General features: G+C 51.6%; 1 long non-coding RNA gene across 1 annotated transcript; it reads left to right on the forward strand.

Moving 5' to 3' along the window:
- Positions 1-8,297: 8,297 nt before the first annotated feature.
- On the forward strand, positions 8,298-10,797 carry LOC140915818 (uncharacterized). Its single transcript, XR_012160289.1, has 3 exons — positions 8,298-8,761; positions 9,467-9,586; positions 10,475-10,797. It is a non-coding gene; the product is annotated as an uncharacterized lncRNA (long non-coding RNA).
- Positions 10,798-11,042: the final 245 nt, after the last annotated feature.

Consider the following 11,042-nt stretch of genomic DNA (forward strand, 5'->3'; position numbering starts at 1 on the left):
CAGGGGAAGAGGTGGAGTGGGGGCGGGTCTGGGGTGGAGCAGGGGTGGGAAGAGGCAGGGCAGGGGCGGGGCAGATTTCCTGGCCAGCTCAGCCGGCTGGGGGATCGGGCTGGACAGGGCCCATTGGTGCCAAGGTAAACCCGGTACTGTCAGCCGCCAGCAGAACACATCCACACAGTTTAGGGTTCCGGTTGTGATTCTCCCCATCTCCAGGGGAGGTGAGGGAGGCAGCTAGAAGGGCTGCCTATGGCTGGGACTGCTGGGTAGGTGAGATGCTGGACGGGTGCTGTATGCGTAGTGGGGGGACCAGGGTTTCTAGATGGCTGATGGAAGTAGCCAAGTGGTTGCTGGGGGTTAGCTGATTGGGGCTGGAGCTGTGTGTAGGAGCTGGGGTAGGTGGGCACAGACAAACCCCAGTCATCAGCAGGTGGGATCGAACCAGGGACCTCTGGAGCTAAATGCATGAGTATGTACTGCATGAGCTAAAAGCCACATGGGCCCTTCGCTAAAGCTATAGAGCAGACTCATTAATCTCTAAGTGGTCTTAGTGCCACCAGAGGGGACACAGCAGCATACACAGAAGATGTGTGGGTTACATCTGGCAGGGGGCGAGTGCTAAGTAGGTTAGTGCTGTGCCTGTCCCTGCCAGACTGAGGGGTAGCTGGTGAGGAGGTTTCTGGGGGTAGCTCTGGAGAGGTGCTGGTGAGGTTAATGCTGGATTAGTGGGGAGGGTGCTGGGGTCATTGCGCTGCAGCATGTCAGGAGATAGTAGTATTAGAACTAACAGCACATAAAGGCCACCTGAGATCTGGTCCCCTTGTGCCAGGTGCTGCACAGATGCAAGATGAAAGGTGATCTCTGCCCCCACACGCTCACAGCCTGAATAGCTGAGGTAGACAATAAGCTGGGTTGAGGAAGGCTACAGCCCATGCAGAGCAAACCAGCATCCTGTTGTGCCTGGGTTTGGGGGCGGTTTGTTTTTCATGTATATTAATCAGTTGGGAAGGGCCAGAGACAAAGGAGGGATGCGGGCCCAGCCTTGGGGATGGGCCACCCAGGAAACCACACAGAGGTGCCATGGTCAAGGACACTCACGCAGCAGCGTACAGGTGTGTGCTGCTGGTGTAGTCAAAAACTGCTCACACCTGGCAGGGGAGTGCTATGTGGGGGAATGCCTAGATTTCTCCCTGATTCCTCCAGCAGAGGAACGTGGGGGAGGGGGCACCTCCTCCCAACTTTCCTCTGCCGCCCCCTAAGGCAGGGCTGGCCTTACCATGAGGCGAACTGAGGCATCCGCCAGGTGCCAGGCTGTGGGGGGGCGCTACTAGGACCCAGAGTATAGAAAATTGTATCTGCTGCTGGTGCATATGTATTCTCTCTGCTCTAGATACACAGAGACGGTGGAGTGCTGTGCTGGAGGAAGAAGGGCACAAGAGACATAACAGGCAGGCAGGAGAAAAGGTGAGAGGGAATAACAGAAAGCAGCAGGAGCTACAGGGAGAGAAAGGAGGAGGAGCCTCTTATGTACCTCTCTAGCACCCCCAGAAGCCTGGACTGATTAACACCAGCTTCTCAGGGAGCTTCCTGTTTCCTGCTGCTTCCCTGAACCCACTTGAGGAGAACAGGCAGTCAACTGAAGTAGTAGCAGCCAGTTAGGCCCTTAAGACGCTGATATCTTCCCTCACTCAGGCCCTGCTACTAGCCTGCTTATTTGTCCCCTTCAATTGAGTGTTGAGAGCCACTATAGCTGGCACAGAACAGCAGTCATGAGTGAAAGAAGAAAACACCCCTCTGGGGCAGCATTCAGAAAAAGAAAGAAAGCAAATGAAGCTTTTCTATCTAAGCAGGAAGGCGCTCTCCTGAGATACATAGACACAAACAGAAAAGGAGTACTTGTAGCACCTTAGAGACTAACTCATGTATTTGAGCATAAGCTTTCGTGAGCTGCTTCATTGGATTCATGCAGTGGAAAATACAGTAGGGGGATTTTATATACACAGAGAACATGAAACAATGGGCATTACCATACAAACTGTAACGAGAGTGATCAGGTAAGGTGGACTATTACCAGCAGGAGAGGAAAAAAAAAATCCTTTTGTAGTGATAATCAAGGTGGGCCATTTCCAGCAGTTGACAAGAACATGTGAGGAACAGTAAGGGGGAAAAATAAACATGGGGAAATAGTTTTACTTTGTGTAATGAACCATCCACTCCCAGTCTTTATTCAAGCCTCATTTAATGGTGTCCAGTTTCCAAATTAATTCCAATTCAGCAGTCTCTCGTTGGAGTCTGTTTTTGAAGTTTTTTTGTCGTAATATTTCCACTTTTAGGTCTGTAATCGAGTGACCAGAGAGATTGAAGTGTTCTCCGACTGGTTTTTGAATGTTATAATTCTTGACATCTTATTTGTGTCCATTTATTCTTTTACGTAGAGACTGTCCAGTTTGGCCAATGTACATGGCAGAGGGGCATTGCTAGCACATGATGTCATATATCACATTGGAAGATGTGCAGGTGAATGAGCCTCTGATAGTGTGGCTGATCCAACCCCTCAGACAGAGACAAACACCTACAAGATCTCTATCAAGCGTTCTTACAACTACAATACCACCTGCTGAAGTGAAGAAACAGACTGACAGAGCTAGAAGAATACCCAGAAGTTACTACTACAGGACAAGCCCAACAAAGAAAATAACAGAACGCCACTAGCCGTCACCTTAAGCCCCCAACTAAAACCTCTCCAGCGCATCATCAAGGATCTACAACCTATCCTGAAGGACGACCCATCACTCTCACAGATCTTGGGAGACAGGCCAGTCCTTGCTTACAGACAGCCCCCCAACCTGAAGCAAATACTCACCAGCAACCACACACCATACAACAAAAACACTAACCCAAGAACCTATCCTTGCAACAGAGCCCGTTGCCAACTGTGTCCACATATCTATTCAGGGGACACGATCATAGGCCTAATCATATCAGCCACACAAATTTTGAAGCAACATCTGGGAACATCCTCTCTGACACTGAAACCACTAAGTGCCACATGATGGGAAAGTCGAGTGGAGGTGATAAAACCTATCAAACACCAAATTGGGAAGATAGATGATGCCATAGTTGCCATTATGGAGGATAATGCTATGACAGGAACTGTTTGTGGGAGAACAGTGGCAGAGGGAAATGGAATCACCAGAAACATACATAACTTCAAATTTCTGTGTGGCTTAGTATTGAGGCATGACATACTGTTTGAAATAAATGTTGTAAGCAAGAGACTCCAAGATGTTGACCTTGATATATCTGGAGCAATGGAACAACTGGACAAAGCAAAGTCATACCTACAGTCTTACCAGTCAGATGAGGGATTTTAAAATGTTCTGAAGAGTGCACAGAAGTTGGCAGAGGAACTTCACACTGAAGTTATTTTCCCACCCATTCAAGAATACAAGAGTCACCGAAGAAGATGACATTTTGATTACGAGGCATGGGATAATCCCATAAGAGACCCCAAACAACAATTCAAAGTTGACTTCTTTAACCAGGTGCTAGATTGTGCAATACAGCCAGTTGAAGAACATTTCATGCAGCTCTGTGGGGGGAGGGATAGCACAGTGGTTTGAGCATTGGCCTGCTAAACCCAGGGTTCTGAGTTCAATCCTTGAGGGGGCCATTTGGGGCAAAAATTGGGGATTGGTCCTGCTTTGAGCAGGGGGTTGGACTAGATGACCTCCTGAGGTCCCTTCCAACCCTGATTTTCTATGATTCAAGGAACACAGCAGTATATTTGCGATGTGGTATGATACTCCAAAACTCCTCACTATACCTGAAGAAGACCTACACTGGCAATACAGGGCACTAGAGACAGTGTTGGCACATGATGACATGCGCAATATTGATGTGAGTGATTTAGGTGATGAACTGAAAGCCCTTTCAAGATACATTTCAGCAGGATCAACTCCAAAGGCTGTTCTGGAATATATGTGCACAAGTAAGATAACCACCCTCTTTCCAAATGCTTTTGTTGCTCTGCACATTCTTCTAACACTTCCTGTAACAGTTGTCAGTGGAGAATGCAGCTTCTCCAAGCTGAAGTTAATAAAAACACATCTACGCTCCACAATGACACAGGAGAGGCTGGTTGGCCTTGCAGCCATCTCAGTAGAGCATGAACTGGCTTGGACTGTGGACCTTCAGCAGGAAGCAGTTCAAATCTTTGCAACCAAGAAGGCACGGAAAGCACCACTTTGATTATTCAAACAGATAAAAATGCCCATGTTTACTATGCAGACAAGAAAAGTTACATTTGCTGTCCAGACGTTTGAAAGTTAAGTGTTACTTATAATTTTTGAACAAGGCATTTTAAGTTGTTAGTTCTTCTTTATTGGGGTAGGTAGCAGAGCAGTACCATGAAAGGAGAAGAACAGAAAGAAGGCAGAATTGAGACCTTTCAAAGTTTTGGCCCAAGCGAGGGGGCATGGGGGCGTCGAGCTCCCCGCCTCAGGTGCCAAAATGTTGTGGGCTGGCCCTGCCGTAGGGGGCTGTGAGCGGGGAGCAACACCAAGCGTTCCATGCATCCAGGTCACTTTCCTCGCCTGGGCTGTTCTGTGAGGGGAGCATCAGGAGCTGCTGTTCTCCTGTCCTCTCCTTACGCAGACCAGGTAGCGAAAGTGACCTGGATGCAGAGAGTGCTGATGTTGTTCCTTGCTCCCCCTCAGAGCCCCCTAGAGGTGTACAGAGGAGCAGCATTCAAGGTGTGGAGTGGCCAGTCGCTTTGTACATCCAGGTCAGTTTCCCCACATGATCGCAGGAAGGGAATGCAGGGATTGGGGGGGGGGGAAAGGGGGAGAGGAGCCCACGGGGGCCAGAGACAATATGGGGAGCACAGTGCTCATGGGGGCCAGAGGCACCAAAATACAAGTTCACCCAGGGCACCATTTTCCCTAAGGCTGCCCCTGGAAGGAGGGGACCAGGCAGGGGGAGCAAGAGGGAGGGGAACATGTGGGGCAGCTGGAGCAGTTGGAGGCAGCAGCCAATCTGCGTGGGGAGCAAATGTCCAAAGTGATCACTGCAGGCAGCACCCTTTACTAGTGCACCATGGATCACCCCTGATGCCCTGCACTGCCAGCTGAGTCTCTCCCTTCCCCCTCTCCCCCCAACACGTGGGGCTGGCTGGCTGGCAGCAGTAGCACTCAGAAGAGGGAGAGAGATCCTGTCTGCTGCCTGCAGAGCAGGCCTCAATAGCCCCAGAGACTGGGAGAATCAACTGCAAGCGATCCTGTGGGCATGCATGACAGGTGGTGAGTGTCACACAGAAGGCTGGACATGTGGTGTAGGCCCCACTGTGTGGTATTTCTTGCAGTTTTATCATGTCTTATGATTTTTTATTTTTTTAAGCCCCAGCTCTTGGAGTCATGGGAATACACTTGAATCCCACCTTTCATTTAAAAAAGTAATTTTCTAGCCCCCTTGGTTGCAGTATAATGCCTCAAAACACAGCCCCTAAAGGCTATGACACCAGAAGGCAAATAAACAGAACCTAGATGTTGTTTTTAAAAAATTCCTGTTTTTTAAGCCAATCTTGTGTTTTCTGGAACCTGGCTCATGGCTTTTGAATGTTTCAGGTGGGCAACACCACAGCCCTAAAAGACATGCATTTGCTATACAGTATGGAAGAAAAAGGCAGTGCCATTTTTGGGTTGCATATGCAAAGGCATCACATCATAGAAAGGGGATTTACTCACCTTTTCTCTCTGTGCAGCTACACCTGGACTAGGGCATTTAATGTTAGGCTCCACCAGGAAGAGCTGACAAGTGGGAAGCAGTTCAGAGGAAAGCAACTACAGCCACAGTATGGTGCAGGGACTGAGTGATGAGGACAGATTAAAATATGTGTAGTATGGCTAAGTGAAGACTCCAGTGGGGTGTGTAAGGAGGGTGATGGAAATGAAAGCACTCTGCAGATATTTGGCTGAAGAGCTATGGAGGGTGAAATATGAGGGCAATGGTTAAAGATCAGAATAAATGGGGGATTTTCCCAGTGTGGGAGGCTGTATGTCATCTTGGGCACTAGCACATGGTGAAGTGACACTCTGTCATATTGTGCGATGGGACACAACACAGGTAGGAGAACAGGGCCAATGGAATAACAGTATCTGAAAAGAGACCATGTCCCCAAGCAAGCCCATAGCTAGCCTTGCAAAAATGTGCATGGCACACACAGAGCAGAGAATACTGGCCCTTCAGAGCTGAGCAGGGAAGTCTCTGATGCTGTTCCGCCTTGTTCCAGAAGTCATACTGCAAAGACAGACCCATGGAACAAAAGACACAACCCTCGGGAGAGAGGAAGCAATCCCAGCATGACAGTTTGGTCTGAGAGACAGCTCAAACTCAGGCTTTAGGGTCAGGAACCTAGGTCTTGAAGTCAGGTGGAGCAAGGCTCCCCTCTCCACCACAAGGACTCCTTGGAAACGTAGTCCTTGGGGGGTCAGGGGTATGGAAAAAGACAGTTACCTTTTCCATAACTGGTGTTCTTCGAGATGTGTTGCTCATGTCTATTCCACAATAGGTGTGCGTGCTCGCCACATGCAGCGGTGCCAGAAGATTTTCCCCTAGCAGTACCCATAGGGGAGCACCCCTAGTGACCCCTGGAGCAGCGCCTCCATGGTGCGATATAAGGGGTGCTGCACGCTCCCCCCACCCTCAGTTCCTTCTTGCCAGACAACTCCGACAGAGGGGAAGGAGGGTGGGATGTGGAATAGACGTGAGCAGCACATCTCAAAGAACACCAGTTATGGAAAAAGTAACTATCTTTTCTTCTTCAAGTGATTGCTCATGTGTATTCCATGATAGGTGATTCCAAGCTATATCTGTCGGAGGTGGGTAGGAGTTCACAAATTCTTGGGATGGAGCACAGCCCTTCTGAACCCAACGTCTTCCCTGGTTTGGGAGATAATCGCATAATGCGAGGTAAACGTATGAACTGAAGACCATGTGGCAGCCCTGTAAATGTCCTCCTTAAAAGCAGCCAACGAGGCTTGCGCCTTAGTCGAGTGCAACCTCACAATTGACAGCGGAGGGATTCCCGCCAGGTCATCACAGGTACGGATGCACAAGGTGATCCAGTTGGAGAGCCGCTGAGTAGAGATCGGCCAACCCCTCATGCATTTGGTCGAGGTGATGAACAGCTGCGAAGACTTTCTGAATGGCTTAGTCCATTCCAGGTAAAAGGCCAGAGCCCATCTCACATCCAGAGTGTGGAGGCAGCACTCCTCACTGGACGCATGTGGCTTGGGGCACAGGATCAGCAGGAAAATATCCTGACCTATGTGGTAGGCAAAGACCACCTTCGGGAGGGATGAAGGATGTGCGTGGAGCTGGACCTTATCTTTATGGAACACCGTGTACTGGGGCTCGGAGGTCAGGGCCCTGAGTTCCGAGACCCGTCTTGCTGACGTGATCACCACCAGGCAGACTAACTTCCATGAGAGGTGCGACCAGGAGCATGTAGCTAACAGCTCAAAGGGTGGACCCGTGAGCCGGGCCAGCACCAAGTTCAGGTCCCACTGCAGGACTGAGGGCCTAATGTATGGGAAGAGACAATCTAATCCCTTAAGGAATCAGCCAGTCATAGCATGGGAGAATACAGTGTGCCCTTACACCGGTAGGTGGAAGGCCGATATGTCCACCAAGTACACCTTGATGGATGAGGGTGCCAGGCCGTGGTCTCTAAGGTGAAGGAGATAGTCTAAAATGAGCTGGATCAGGGCAGCAATGGGGGAGACGCCCCGTTCAGCCGCCTACTGAGAAAACTGAGACCACTTCACTAAGTAGGCTCGGCACGTGGAGGGTTGCCTACTTTCCAAGAGGACGTGCTGAATCCTTTCCGAGCACGTCCTTTCCTCCCAGCCTAACCATTAGGCAGCCATGCCGAGAGGTGGAGCGCCGCTAGGCTGGGGTGGAGGAGGCAGCCCTGGTCCTGGGAGAGCAGGTCCAGGCGGGGCGGCAACGGCCATGGCGAAGCTACCGCCATGCTTGTGAGGGTCCCGTACCAATGTTGCCTGGGCCACACCATGGCAATCAGGAGGACCCGGGCCCTGTCCATCTTTATCTTTACCAGGACCTTGCCGATCAGTGGAAATGGGGGGAAGGTATAGAAAAACTGGCCTGACTAGGATAGGAGGAAGGCATCGAAGATAGCACCCCGTCCCAGCCCCACCCTGTAGGATTCATACAAGGTTCATGCACTTGACAACATTCAGGGCACACCCAGAGTGTTGTGTAGGAGCAGTGCACACACAGCTCCTCTCAAGGGCATGAACCTTGGAATCTTGCCCAGATGACATGAACCGTGGGAAGCCTCCCAGGACTGGGCTCAAGGCCCGAGAGCAAGGAATGTGGTAGATAGAAATTGGTAAATAAGAATGTTAAACAAAGCCAGTGTATTCCTTTTATCTGTTGGAGAATGTAATGCGCGGGGGAGAAAAAGAATAAAGGAGAGGGTGGAAAGCTGACAGGACCAGTCCGTTGGCAGACCAGCCTGTTTGCTTGCTTAAAGCTTTGTGCTGTCTTGTATTTGAACCACAACACCGCCCCCTGGAGCAGAACCGGGGACACCAACAGTTCTGCCGAGTCCTGAACAGGTCCACCTGGGGAGTTCCCCACTCTTGGAAAAGTCTGTGCACCACCTCTGGGTGAAGAGACCACTCGTGCTGAGAGGAGAAGTCCCGGCTCAGGCGATCCACCCGCGAATTCCGGATGCCCGGTAGGTGGTAGGCCTGTAGGCAAATGTCGTGGGCTACACAGAAGTCCCACAGCCTGAGGGCTTCCTGGCAAAGGATCGGGCCCCGCCTTGCCTGTTGATGTAAAACATCGAGGCCATGTTGTCCATGAGAACCCTGACCACCCTGCCCTCCAGGTGTGAGCGAAAGGCCACACACGCCAGCTGGACCGCCCTGAGTTCCTTGATGTTTATGTGGAGGGCCAGGTCCTGTGCAGACCACAGACGTTGGGTCTAAACATCCCTCACATGGGCTCCCCACCCCAGGTCCAATGCGTTGGACACCAGCTCCATCAACAAGGGTCTGCCTCTGAATGGGACCCCGCGGAGTATGTTCCCAGGGAAGACCACCATTGTAGGGAGGCGATCACCTGGCTCAGGCACAGTGAGGACCTTGTCCATCCTGTCTCTGGCCTGGGAGAACACCGAGGCCAACCAGAGCTGGAGGGGCCTCATCCTGAGTCTGGCATGGTGAACCACATATGTGCATGCCGACATGTGATCCAGGAGCTGGAGACACGCTCTGGCAGTTGTCACTGGAAACCTTGTGACTGTGTCAATGAGCCCTTTCAGGGTCTTGAACCTGTCCAGTGGGAGGGAGGCCCTGGCCGACGTAGCGTCCAGGACTGCCCCGATAAACTCTATGTGCTGTACTGGGACTAATGTGGACTTGGTGTCATTCACCAACAGGCCCAGAGTGGCACACGTGGACAGGAGGAGCACCATGTGATCCTGCACCTGCGACCGGGAGCTGCCCTTGACCAGCCAGTCGTCCAGATAGGGGAAGATCTGGACCCCATGATGTCTGAGGTAGACCGCCACCACAGACATACACTTTGTGAATACCCTGGGGGCAGTGGACAGGCCAAATGGGAGGACCGTAAATGGGTAGTGTTCTTGCCCAACTGTGAAACGGAGGAAGCGCCTGTGCCCCTCAAATATATGGATGTGGAAGTACGCGCCCTGCAGATCGAGGGTGGCATACCAGTCCCCAGGATCCAGGGAGGGGATGATGGAGGCCAGAGAAACCATGTGGAACTTGAGCTTCACCATGTACTGGTTCGGGCCTTGCAGGTCCAAGATGGGCCTGAGCCCCCCTTTGGCCTTCGGGATAAGGAAATAGCGGGAGTGGTACCCCTTGAGTTTGAACTCCACTGGCACCATTTCCACCGCTCCTAGGCCAAGGAGCTGCCCCACCTCCTGCTCGAGCAGAGCCTCGTGAGAGGGGTCCCTCCAGGAGGGACGGGGGTGGCGGGTGGTTGGGTGGGGAAAAGGTAAACTGGAGGGTGTAGCCCCGGGAGATGGTGCTGAGGACTCATCATTCCAAGGTCAGCCACGACCGCTCTGGGAGAAAAGCACACGATAGGTTGGTCCAGGGAGGCTTTATTGTGGGTGGATCCCTGGTGAGTACTGGTAGATTTTCCCCCGGGCATTCCGTCAAAACTGCCGTTTCCCCACCTGTTTGCCCTTGGAGGATCCAGGCTGGGGGGCAGATCAGGACTGCCTCCATGGGCGTTTCTTATAGTCCTGTGACTTTTTATAAGGGGGCTCATATTTAGAGTGGGTGGCCTGGGTGGGAGCCTACTGGGGCTTAAACTTAGGTCTAGCTGGAGCCGGAACATAGAGGCCAAGAGTCTTAAGTGTAATGCGGGAGTCTTTCAGACCATGCAGTTTTATGTCCGTCTGTTCCCCAAACAGAGCCTTGCCATCAAACAGGAGGTCCTGAAGGGAGGTTTGCACCTCACTGGACAGCCCAGACAGTAGAAGCCACGATGCCCTTCTCAGGGACACCATGGAGACCATGGACCGCGCAGCCCTGTCCGCTGCACTGACACTGCTTGCAGGGTTGCCCTGGCAGCCACTGTACCCTCCTCCACCAGAGCTTTGAACTCCTTCCTGTCACGCTCTTGGAAGGAGTCCTCAAATTTGGGCAGAGAGCCCCACACATTGGATTCATACCGACCCAGGAGAGCCTGATGGTTCGCCACCCATAACTGGAAACTTGAAGACAAATAAATGTTCCTCCCAAACAAATCCAGCCTCCTTGAGTCTTTATTTTTTGGAGTAGGGGGCTGGTGGGCCCTGCTGCTCCCTTTGGTTGACCGACTTGATTACCAGGGAGTTAGGGGTAGGGTGGGTGTATAGATATTCATGCCCCTTGGCAGGCACAAGTACTTGCGTTCCACTCTCTTTGAAATGGGGGACAAGGAGGCCGGGGTTTGCCACAAGGCATTTGAAATTTTTGCCTCCCCTTCATGGAGTGGCA

This window comes from Lepidochelys kempii, chromosome 8 (genome assembly GCF_965140265.1).
Source record: "Lepidochelys kempii isolate rLepKem1 chromosome 8, rLepKem1.hap2, whole genome shotgun sequence".
Taxonomy (NCBI): Eukaryota; Metazoa; Chordata; order Testudines; family Cheloniidae; genus Lepidochelys; species Lepidochelys kempii.